General features: G+C 35.9%; 1 protein-coding gene and 1 pseudogene across 2 annotated transcripts in view; both read right to left on the reverse strand.

Annotated features, from left to right (window-relative positions):
• The window catches only part of KLHL1 (kelch like family member 1), a 334,991-nt gene that overhangs the window by 304,270 nt on the left and 18,619 nt on the right, over positions 1–12,102 (reverse strand). The window lies entirely within an intron of this gene.
• Positions 8,136–11,232, reverse strand: LOC106843072 (luc7-like protein 3; annotated as a pseudogene).

Below are 12,102 nucleotides of genomic sequence, written 5' to 3' on the forward strand. Positions count from 1 at the left end.
TAATGAGATCTGGGACCTTGTAAAGGTCAATTAACATTTGAGAGCCTTAGCCTCCTCATCTATAAAATGAGAATGTGAGTCCAGCTGGTCGAGATCGCTGCCAGCTCTACTGTTCTTCAACTGTCACCACTCCATTCAGTGCACTAGCAAAACGTATTTTGTGAAATTACAAATGTATTTCAACTGGCGTTGTTTCACCAAAAATAAAAATAATTACATAAGTACACAAGCAAAGTGTATACTTATGCTTAATATACTTCATTAAATATTTACCAAAAACTTTAAATGTGGGGGCCAGCCTGGTGGTGTAGTAGTTAAGTTCGGGTTCTCCACTGCAGTGGCCTGGGGTTCAGAGGTTCAGATCTTGGGTGCAGATCTACCATCATCAAGCCATGCCATGGTGGCATCCCACATGCAAAGTGGAGGAAGATTGCCACAGATGTTAGCTCAGTGACAATCTTCCTCAAGCAAAAAGAGGAAGATTGGCAATAGATGTTAGCTCAGGGCCAATCTTCCTCAACAAAACAAACAAACAAAAATCATGACATGAATATTTCTGTTAAAATGAATCAATTTAAACAACCAATTCTCCAAAATAACATTTTCCATCTCAGAATATGCATGTTGGTTTTTTTCATTAGCATCAAATTATGCAATTTAAGTTACTAAAGACAGTACACTCTAGAGTACTTGACAGAAATACAAACAAGACAATTGTCAACCATGTCATACATACTGGAATTGATACACTCTCCAAGGTTTCTTAGAATGTAGACCTGGACCAAGGCGAGGTCTTCAGTAAGCTTCAGTAAATTTCTTCTGTATCAGTGATATCCAGACCAGGTTAACCCTGAGAATCCCTCATAAGCTTCTTAACAATTCCTATTCCCAGAACGCATTCCACAATCACTGAATCAAAATCTCACGAGGTGAGGCTTATCACTGTTTATTGTTCAAAGACTCCCAGGTAATTCTCCTGTAAACCGAAATTTGTAATCCGTGTAATCCATGTATGCTATGGCAGAGACCTAGTAAAGTACAAAGACACATAACTTTCTGTGTTCATGATGCCTATGTAATCTGCGCTACTTAACTTTCCATTTCATCTTATGTAAAAAATTACTTCTCTTTCGGGGATAGGGAAAATGTGTTTTATTTTAGTTTCATCTGTAGTCAGAATAGAGTAATATATTTTATGACTACTTACATACCTTGTACTTTCAACATTTTCAACAGAATAATGAATAATAATAATAGCAAACAGTTATATAATGATTATAATGTGCCAGATGCTGTTCTAAGTGCTTTAAGAATATTAACTCTTTACAGCAACCCAACAAAGCAGGTAATATTATTATCTTCATTTTCTGAGCGAGGAAAAGAGACTTGGAGAGGCTAAGTAATTTGCCTATGGTCACACTTCTAGTTAAGTGGTAGAGCTGGGATGTGAACTCGGAGTTTGAGCTCTTAATCTATAGCTTATATGCTTGATTTAATTTATTTCACTCTTTTAGAAGGTTTTAAGATAGTTCCATAGCAGATCTCCAGTGTAGGTTCGCACGAGGACATGATGGTGTATTCTACAGTTCTTGCTAGTTCTTGATTCAATCTCTGCTTCAGTAGGTAAAAAAAGTGGTTTGCGGACAAGTACCAAGATGCATCTTCTTGTGGCAGTTCCTACCACTAATATGGCATGCTGTTCATTAGTCAACATGCAGCCTGGTGTAAGAGTCTGGCAGACTCTGAAAAGATGTCCATTGGCATGGGTCTCAGACTGCCTTTGTGTGTATGCTGGTCTGTATGCTGTCTGATTGGAGCAGGAACTGAATCTGAGGAGTGAGCCAACATGGCTTGGCTCTTATTTCAGACACCTGTCAACACTTGGCAAGGGCTCACAGAGTGCAGCCGTTAAGTGACCACAGGATCATTTATACTTCCCAAAAGGAAATCATAAATGCAGGAAAAGGTGTGATAATTGGAAAAGAAGAGCTTTAAAATGAAATCATTTACAATATATTTTTAAATCACAGTCATTCTGTATCTAGCAGATAAACCTAGAGGTTAATATTGCCGTTTTACTTTGCTGTATCTCTTCTTCTCACTAGAACATCTGCTCACAGCAGTTTTATAAATATGCTGACAGACTGATGTATTGGCCAGCCACAATTATGTTACAATTTAATTTTTAATGTTTAATCATTTTAAAAGATTATTGTCTGGTTTTAATATTACCTTTAGGAATCTAGCATGCTTATGTTTTTTTAATTCTATCACTCCATTCAGGGACTTAGTTTTCCAGAAATAATGCAAAGTACAGATCATGAAAAAAATGATTATTTGTGTCAAAACACTAGATATTTTGCAAAAATTATACCAAGTATCCTTTAAAATGCACATCAGAGTCAACAGGAAAGTAAGGGACGTTTAGAATAACTACCTTGTCCCAGTTCACCGAGGGATTTCCCAGATTTAAAGCTGGAGGTCCCATATCCCGGAGACTACTTCAGCTCTGCGTAACTGGCAGTTGGTGCATTAATGTTCTATTGCTATATAACACATTACCACAAATTTAACAGCTTAAAACTATACACGTATTTATTATCTCTCAGTTTTCTTAGGTCAAAATGGAGGAATCATAAGGTTGTAATCAATATGTTATATGGACTGCTTTTTCACCTGGGGTTCAATGGGAGAAGAATCTGCTTCCAAGTATATTCTGGTGGTTGGCAGAATTCATTTTCTTGCTGCTAGAGTCTATCACTAGACCCACGCCTGGTGGATCTCTCTGTAGGTCCTCTCACAACATGCATCTCACTTTTTCTAAGCCAGCAAGGAGAGAATCTAGTTTGTATATGCTGCAGAATGTAATCAGATCTATACTTATACCTATACCTATATCATCATTTATATTTATATCATCCCTATCTACATCTCTATCTATCATCCCATTTCCTTTGCCATATAATATAACCTAATCATGGGAGTTAAGGATCATCATCTTTGCGATATTCTCTTAGAAGCAAGCCACGTGCTCCATTCACACTCAAGCAAAGGGGATTAAACACAGGATGGACATGAGATCCATGCCCCAAGTTATCTCTGGGACACTCCACTCTCTGATCTCCAATAATTCATGTCCTCCTACATGCAAAATACATTTAGTCCTGTCTTAAGTTTCCCAAGAGTCTCATGCTGTTATAGGGTCAGCTCAAAGTCTCAAAATCCCATCATTTGAATCAGGTCCAGATGTGGATGAGATTCCTGTGTGTAGTCCATTAAGGACAGCTACTACTGCAGTATTCCGATTCACCGGTGGGTCTGTGAAAGCAGAGACAAAGTATCCACTCCAAAACTCCCTATACATTATAGTAGGACCAGCACAGGATAACAGCTATATATATTCCTGCTCAAAAAGGGAGCAAGTGGAAGGTACAAAGGAGTCACTGGTCCATGGCAGTACTATAATCCAATTGCTGAATCCTAGCTGCCTGCTGCTATTGTATCCTTGTTTGCCCGGAACACTATGGCCAGAACTGCTTCTTGACATCTAGCAATGCTCATATTCTTATGCTAATTTCGGATGATCCCCTAAAGCACTTAGGTGACAATAGTTTGGTTATTGCTGTCATCAGTAGCTTTGTTTTCCTTGTTATTGTTTTGTCTTTGGTTGTTTTTAATGTATTACTAGAAATTCTCCAAAACAGATAGTATTTTAAGACTAGAAAGCATATCTCAGAAAATATTAATGAGATATGTAAGATTCAAAACATGCTGGTTAACATTTTGACCAATCTGTCCAATTCGATTTTGAGCTTATTGGCAAAGACATCAAATACATACCTCCAGATCATTAAAATAGCTTGACCTCATGAAATAAAAACATTAACCTCCATTTTAGATTTGTATTTTATTGATTCTTCGTAAAATAATATTTATTATATAAAACATATGTATAGAATACTATATATGATTCTTCATAAAATAACATATATATGAGCATATATCTTCATAATATAATACGTATGCAAATAAAATTTTCATTTCATTGATTCTTCATAAAATGAGATATAAGATAATATACAAATAATAATAGACAACATATAATATACAAATAATACATATTATTATAGTACATAAATAATATATATTATATAGAGAAAATCTAAGTGTATAACTCCATCAATTAACACATTGTTAAAATGTTCACACTTTATCTCTAGCTTTTACAGATTCAACTCATGGTTTTCCAAAACATTAATTTCTGGCTTTTTAAAAAATATTAGGCATATTTCACAAGAGACCATGTTCTTGCCTCACTGTTCTAAGTGATGGAGTAAACAGTAGCAAAGGTGTGTGAAACACACCCCATCATATAGTCTACTTCCTTCTTATAGTTAAGGCAGTACTCTAGGGTTGGTAGGAGAATATGAGAGAGAAATAGCTCATACTTCCATGAGCTATTAATAATTTTGCTAATAGAATGAACTGTCATGCAATCCTAACTATGTTTGTTTTCTATGGGAAATGAATTATGATCTCTAAATAATTAACTTATTGAAGGCATTCAGGAACTAATTCTATTTCCATGTTAGAGTCTTTCCTCCCCTCAGGAAATGACACTGTAACGGAACAGATAAGACACATAAAACAGTAACTAACAATAAAGCCTGAATGTGAGCAGAGCCAAAGTAGCGATCTGCATGGTGAATGTTCTTCAGTTCAGAAGAGTGAGCGTATATAAGTGAGAACAGGCTTTCCAGGAGGGGTGAGATTGATAGCTCTTTAAAGATGGGTAAGAAGACCTGGGACGAAGACACTCCAGCAACAGTACAGAGGTATAAATACATAAATCTATAGGCTCTCTTAAAGCTAATTCAGAAAATTATTATATTTAAGGTTTATTGATAAAACAGAGAAGATGAAGTTAAGAGGATTATATACAGACAGGTCATCATCCTCTCTCTCTTCTCTCACCCTCTGTGGCAGGTTTGAAGCACACAATTTCAAGCCAGCTACAATCTTTGTCTCATACTGATGTAGGGTACAGAAGTCAGGAAGATCTCTAAGTGGGTGAGAGAGAAGTTTTGAAAAGATGTACTTCCTCCTAAGTCAGTCCTGCACCATGCACAGCAACACAAAGCCATCACATAACTGCAATTTAAGCAACTCCCGCAAGATGAGTGGGAAACACCCATGCTGAATAGATCAAAGGTCAAGGTTAAGGTGAAAATTCAAACATTTGACTGTGACCTGTGACCATCTTCTATTAAATATACTAAAGCATAGTTATAGATATTGAAAAGGAATCATTATGGCTTAAAAAAATGCAGCCATTTAACATAATAACGTAAACTTGTAGGGCTATGGGGCCCTTAAAATGATGTCTTTAGAAATCCTCATTTAACAAAATAGAAAATATAGAACTGAGAGGATAAATTACATAGCTTCTAAGTCATAAAGAGAGGATTAGAACCCAGGTCTTTTGAGTCCGTTTTCAATTAGGTCCTCTAATACTCAATACTTACCAGAATTCATAAGGGATTTAGAATCTATAAGAGCTACTCATGTGGCTGCGTTCTACCTGCTCAACAAGTATTTAACATGGGTAGAAAAATCTACTTAGTACAGGAAAGTTAGATATATAGTAAGTTCAGTAGCCTTCCCAGATAGTCAATTTTCTTTATTTTTCATAGAAACATACATCGATCAGAGAGCCAGGGCATTTCAGGAAAATATATTATCCATCCATTCTGCGATCAACTAAATTAAGACTGGGGCCCTTTTCTTAATGTTTTCTTTGTGAGCCGAAAGTTAAATTGTTATCATTGACTGGATGTATAAATTCTTCTGTGTTCTATTAAAACAGAAATCAAGATTTTGTAAAGCCAAATAGTTGCACAATTATTTGTATACCTTTGTGAATATCAGAATATCTGATTTATAATCTTATCTATGACAAGTATTAGGCTTTGAAATATAACTGTGGCTCAGTTTTCTCATCTGAAAAATGAAAATAACATTATCTATCCTACAGGGGTTAGTCAAGGGTCAAATAAAAAGATTTGTGGGAAAGGTGTAGCATAGTGTTGGCACATGGTTAGCATTTGATAAATTATAACTATTTTGATTAGAGACCATATGTGGTTTAGCAATAATGTGGGGTAATGTCTAATTATGGTAGGTCAGATGAGCAAGAATATTGACTGGTATAAATATATTCTACTTCCAATTCAAAATTTAAAAAGCAAAAATTGGAAAATATAGACCATGTTGTTTCTTCCACCAATAGTCAATTAAACTGAATTCAATGTAAAGTTTATTATTATTATTTTTTTGGCAATGGAAAGTCAGAGCTATTTTATTTTCATTTCTTCACTAAAGGCTAGGAATAGGAGGATTGTAAAAATGGAATTCCGCTTAGTCTGATGCACATGAATCCTAATGTTTAATCCTCTTTTCAAAGTTTAACAAAGAAAACTTGCAATTAAAGACTTAGCAAGCATGGACAGCTAATTTTTGACAAGGGAGCCAACAGCATACAATGGAAAAAGGAGAGTCTCTTCAATAAACAGTGTTGGGAAAACTGGACAGCCACATGCAAAAGAATGAAAGTAGACCATTATCTCACACTGTGCACAAAAATCAACTCAAAATGGATTAAAGACTTGAATGTTAGACCTGAAACCATGAAACTTCTAGATGAAAACATAGGCAGTACGCTCTTCAACATAAGTCCTAGAAGCATTTTTTCACATACCATGTCTGACCGGGCAAGGGAAACAATAGGAAAAATAAACAAACGGGACTACATCAAACTCAAAAGCTTCTGCACAGCAAAGGAAACCATCAACAAAATGAAAAGACAACCTAACAACTGAGAGAAGATATTTGCAAACCATATATCTGATAAGGGATTAATATCCAAAATATACAAAGATCTCATACATCTTAACAAAAATACAAACCACCCAATTAAAAAATGGGCAAAAGATGAGAACAGAGATTTTTCCAAAGAAGATGTACAGATGGCCAATAGGCACATGAAAAGATGTTCAGCATCATTAACTATCAGGGAAATGCAAATCAAAACTACAATGAGATATCACCTCACATCCATCAGAATGGCTATGATTAACAAGACAGGAAACAACAAGTGTTGGAGAGGATGTGGGTAGAAGGGAATCCTCAAATACTGCTGGTAGGAGTGCAAATTGGTGCAGCCACTATGGAAAGCAGTATGGAGATTCCTCAGAAAATTAAGAATAGATCTACTATATGATCCAGCTATGCCACTGCTGGGTATTTATGCAAAGAACTTGAAAGCACAAATGCATAAAGATCCATGCACCCCTATGTTCATCGCAGCCTTATTCACAATAGCTAAGATTTGGAAGCAATCTAGGTGCCCATCAAGGGATGAATGGGTAAGGAAGATGTTGTATATATACACATTGGAATACTACTCAGCCATAAGTAATGATGAAATCTGGCCATTTGTGACAACATGAATGGACCTTGAGGGTATTATGTTAAGTGAAATAAGTCAGAGGGAGAGAGTCAAGTACCGTATCTCACTCATAAGTAGAAGATAAAAACAACCACAAACACGCATATAACAGAAATTGGATTAGTAGTTACCAGAGGGGAAGGAAGGATGGAGGAGAGTGAAAGGCGTGATTAGGCACATGTGTGTGGTGATGGATCGTAATTAGTCTTTGGGTGGTGAACATGATGTAATCTATACAGAATTCAAAATGATTACAATGTACACCTGAAATTTATATCATGTTATAAACCAATGTTACTTAATTAAAAAAAATAAGTTAAAAAAATAAAAGGCTGAGCAGGTTACATGCTTGGATATTTCTTAAAAAGTTATAAAGAAAATAACTATGACCCATGACCTAAGTTTTCAGTGGCCTACGTGCTATTAGCATAAGTTTTGAAATCTGATAGGTCACAACAGTCCTTAATTTTTAACTAAACAAAAACTGACCTTTATACTTTTTCTATGCCACTATGGTTTTCTTCATCTCAGTTTCATGTTGCTCTTAACTTTATACCATTCTCAGTATTCTTTCAAAAATCTTCAAACAGTAGTCATCTATTTGATCTGAGGTCTTACCATGTAAGTTTTAATTGGACCAAGTGTCACCATCAGATTTAATGTCTCCACTGGTCCCATCGACCTTGTTCTTGGTAACACTTTCCTTCAATTCAGTATATCCTCACTCTAATTTCCTGATTACTATACTTCATACTACTTTTTCCCTTTTTCTAGTCATCAGATCCGCTCTTTTCTTCTCCTTAGACTTTCAATCTTATTTTCTGTCCGGACATTTGTTTTTGTGTTCATAGGATTTTCTATTTCTGCTTTTTGATCTCCTTTGATCCTGACTACAGGATCTCTGCTTTCTTTTCTGATCTATAATGGCTTCTGCTACTTCTTCAATCTGCTGAACCATGGTTCTCCACTTCACGGTGTTTTGTGGTTCCAAGATCTGCTGCATCTTCATTCAGAAGTTCAGTTTGAGTGCCTAATTTGTGGAAGACTTATCTTTCGTCTTTCTCTATCACAAGCCCTTTATTTTTCTTTTTCTTCTTTTCCTTTCTCTTTCTTTGCTTTTTCTCGCTCATTCCTTTTGTCTCTCTACATTCTTGCTTCTCCTTTTTAAAACACTAATATAATTAGACTCTTCGGTTCTTTTTCTTTCAGTTTTTTAAAAAAAATCTTCTTCAGTAGCTTTAATTTTGGTATAGCACATGGATTGCTTTCTCATCAAATGGTCATCTACCCAGATTGGGCATCTCCTACTATCAAAAAGTCTTCATCTACTTCACAAGCTTCCATTTGATTTTCTTGGGCAGCTAAATTTTCAGTTATCAAGGTTGTGAATCTAAGCAATTCTCTCTCTTCTTTTAACTATTCAGCTACTTTTTGTCATTCTTTGGACTTCTTCTACCTTCTATTCAGATCCTAATTCTTCAATCTGCTCCTGGAGTACACAAATTTTAGGTGTTGGAACCTGAACTTTTCTTTTCTGTTTCATTTTTGCCTATTGGACCAGCTAACTCAGAAGACGGCTGGTTTTTGAGAAAAGGCCAAGCAAATAATGGTCTCGTCTAATTCTATGAGATACTTTTACAAGTAAGTTCGGTAAATATGGCAAAAAAAATCTTTCATAGTCAACTTTCATAAAATGACGACTCTTGTTATACTGTTTTTGTACATTTTTATCATAAGTTTTTTTTTCAAATTGACTTGTAAATCACTTATCTGAAACTGTTTATTTTTTCTAGGGAAGAAAATTTCTGTTTGGGCAAAAACATCTAGCTGTATCTTTCTGTACCTCCAAACCCTGAGTGTGACCAGGGTTCTGCTGATCACACACTCAGTTCAGTTCAGTATCTCCTTTTGCAGGTTTTTGGGATACAGGTTTCTCTACTCTGTTGTGGTTGCTCCCACTCCTCCATCCACTTGTAATCTTTCAAAAATTTGTTGACATCTCTAATGTTTTCCATTCTTCTATCTACAGCAAGATCATAAGGAGTATTTGTGAACAAGTCCACAGGTCAAAAACTACAGAGAAAATATTAACAAATTCTCTCCTGGTCCCACGGCACATTTATGTGCTTCTTTTCCAGGGCCAGGTTTTAGTCTCGATCCATTAACTCATCCAACAAAGCATGTCTGAAATCACGCTGCTTGCTTTAGGGGTCTGCTCCCACCAGTCCCACCAGCTGCCAAAGAAAACGTGGGCAACACAACCGCCAATCTTTTCAGGCCTGTCTCAGGTCAAAAACACTCCTTCACTGAGGCATCAGAAAAGCATAACTCCCACCATGGCAGGATCCCTCCCCAGCATGCCGTGCATGAGGGACACACCTAGGCCTGGGTCTACAATTCTTTTTTATTGTTTATATTCATATGGTTTTACCTCTATTCCTTGGTTTTATCCTATGTACTTTTGAACAGTTACTCTTGTAAATCGGGCATACAGGATTAATACAATTTTATTTCCTATTTCACCTATTGCCATGAATTGGCTATTGTCTTGAAAAACCTTGTAACTATAACTGCTAGGCTTCAGTATTGTTCTTTGATTAGATGCAAACCTCCCTACTCCTAAAGTTCCATGAATATTTAAAATATCTATACACGAGAAAATTTATAAATACCAATTTTCTTTAATTAAAAATAATTCCTTATTTTTTATATAACAGCTTCATTAAGATATAAATCACATACTATACAATTCACCTAAAGTGTACAAATCAATGTTTTTCTTTATATTCACAGTTCAAACATCACCAGTTTCAATTTTTGTCACCCCAAAGTGAAACTCTGTACCCATTAGCAGTCACTCCCCATTCTCCCAAGCCCACAATTTAGGCAACCACTAGTCTGTTCCTTATTTTTAAATACTTGGAACTATTGATAAGATTCCTTCTTTTGCAAGTTCTTTAACTTTGAAGGATATTGCACCATAGGTATTTTCACCTATTATCTCTGTAAAGATATTCCTTCTCTTTTTCTGTCACTCTTATTTTCTTTGTTAATCTTGCTTTCCTCTCTCTAGTTCCAGATATATGAATGGCATGTCTGACACAGGTGTTCCTGCTCATACTTTTAAAAAAGAGAATCATCACCCTCTCTTCTCGTTAGTTTTCCTAGTCACTGCATTAGCTTTCTCAAACTACAGAAGTTGTCACTCCAGTATCAGGCTTCATCACCTCATATGTTTCTGCAGTAGTGCAAGTTATTTTTAAAAATTAATTCTTTGACTTTAGTTCTATTAAACAAAAACATGAATTGATTTCCTCAATTGATGCAAGACTAGGGGACTTGAGACACTGTCCTCTCGATTTTACACTGTAGCTTCTCTTTCCAAAACACTTTTTTGTTGCTCAATTGTCATATGTAGATAGTGTCTATAGTATTGAACAGAGCAGTCATAGAATAGACTCCAACAGGGGTTTGGAGCTAGATTAGACCCTCTTCCTAATGCTGTGTAAAATGAGTCCCTGATTCCAATTCTATGTATGTTATTGGGCGGGGGGGGGGGGGGGTGGGGGGGGGTGACGCTCTTCTGTAATCCCCAAGTTGGAATAAAGCCCTTTCCAAGGAGGCGATTGAGTTCTAGTGTAATTAACATCCATTATGGGACTTTTGAGAACTTTTTACCAATGTCCTAGCAGAAAATTCAATATGACCTTTTGGAACAACTCCATTTTGCCAAGTGTCAAGGGTTTCTACTTAAGGAAAATCTTCCAAATGTAAGAATCCTGAAAAACATTTGCTGTAGCAAGAACAGACTTCAAAACAACAACAACAGAAACAAAACTTCAAAGCAGAGGAAAAGTTCCGTGTTCTGTGTACTATTCTATAATTTGACCTCACATTCCAGGTGGGAAAGGGATGTGCGTACCTGTAGATTTATTAGCACAGAATCTCTTCTGAAAGAAGAGGAATAAAGAGAAGAATTGCTTGCCACATTAACTAATCTGAATGAGGACAAAACAATTCAAATTATTAAAGCAATAATTAGCTAAATGAGAATATTCTAGTTGTAATTCCTAGCTTCAGGGAAAGATGCTATTCTGAAAAGTATAGCTAGGGTTAGACTTGCAAACATGTTGCTTCTATAAAGACTTGGAAGGGTTGCTCGTACTGTATTTCAAAAACTGAGAGAAACATTCAGAGAATTGGTTTAAAGAAGGCCTAGTGTTTGTGTGCTTGCTTTATTTTTCTTTTCCTTTTTTTTTAGTAATAGCTGATGGATCATTGTGGAAAACATTGTCAGGTTATTATATAATATTGATTGCAAGTTTATATGCTTTACTAATGAAGTTCTATATAAAATTCTCTAGCAAATTACACACAACAATATTAAAGCCTAGGCAAAGCTCTGTCTAATGGGAAAAAGTGACATGCTGCCAGCATTTTCAACCTAATGTCATTAACTTTGGTGTCATGGACAACACTACCAACATTGCTAGCTCAGCTGTTATGGTATAATATGCTAAGTCTCCAAGTGCTTTCAGACCCCGGCCATGATATCCTCAATAAATATGCATGAGTGATGGTTAACTCGGATGTGG

Source organism: Equus asinus, chromosome 11, assembly GCF_041296235.1.
Source record: "Equus asinus isolate D_3611 breed Donkey chromosome 11, EquAss-T2T_v2, whole genome shotgun sequence".
NCBI lineage: Eukaryota > Metazoa > Chordata > Mammalia > Perissodactyla > Equidae > Equus > Equus asinus.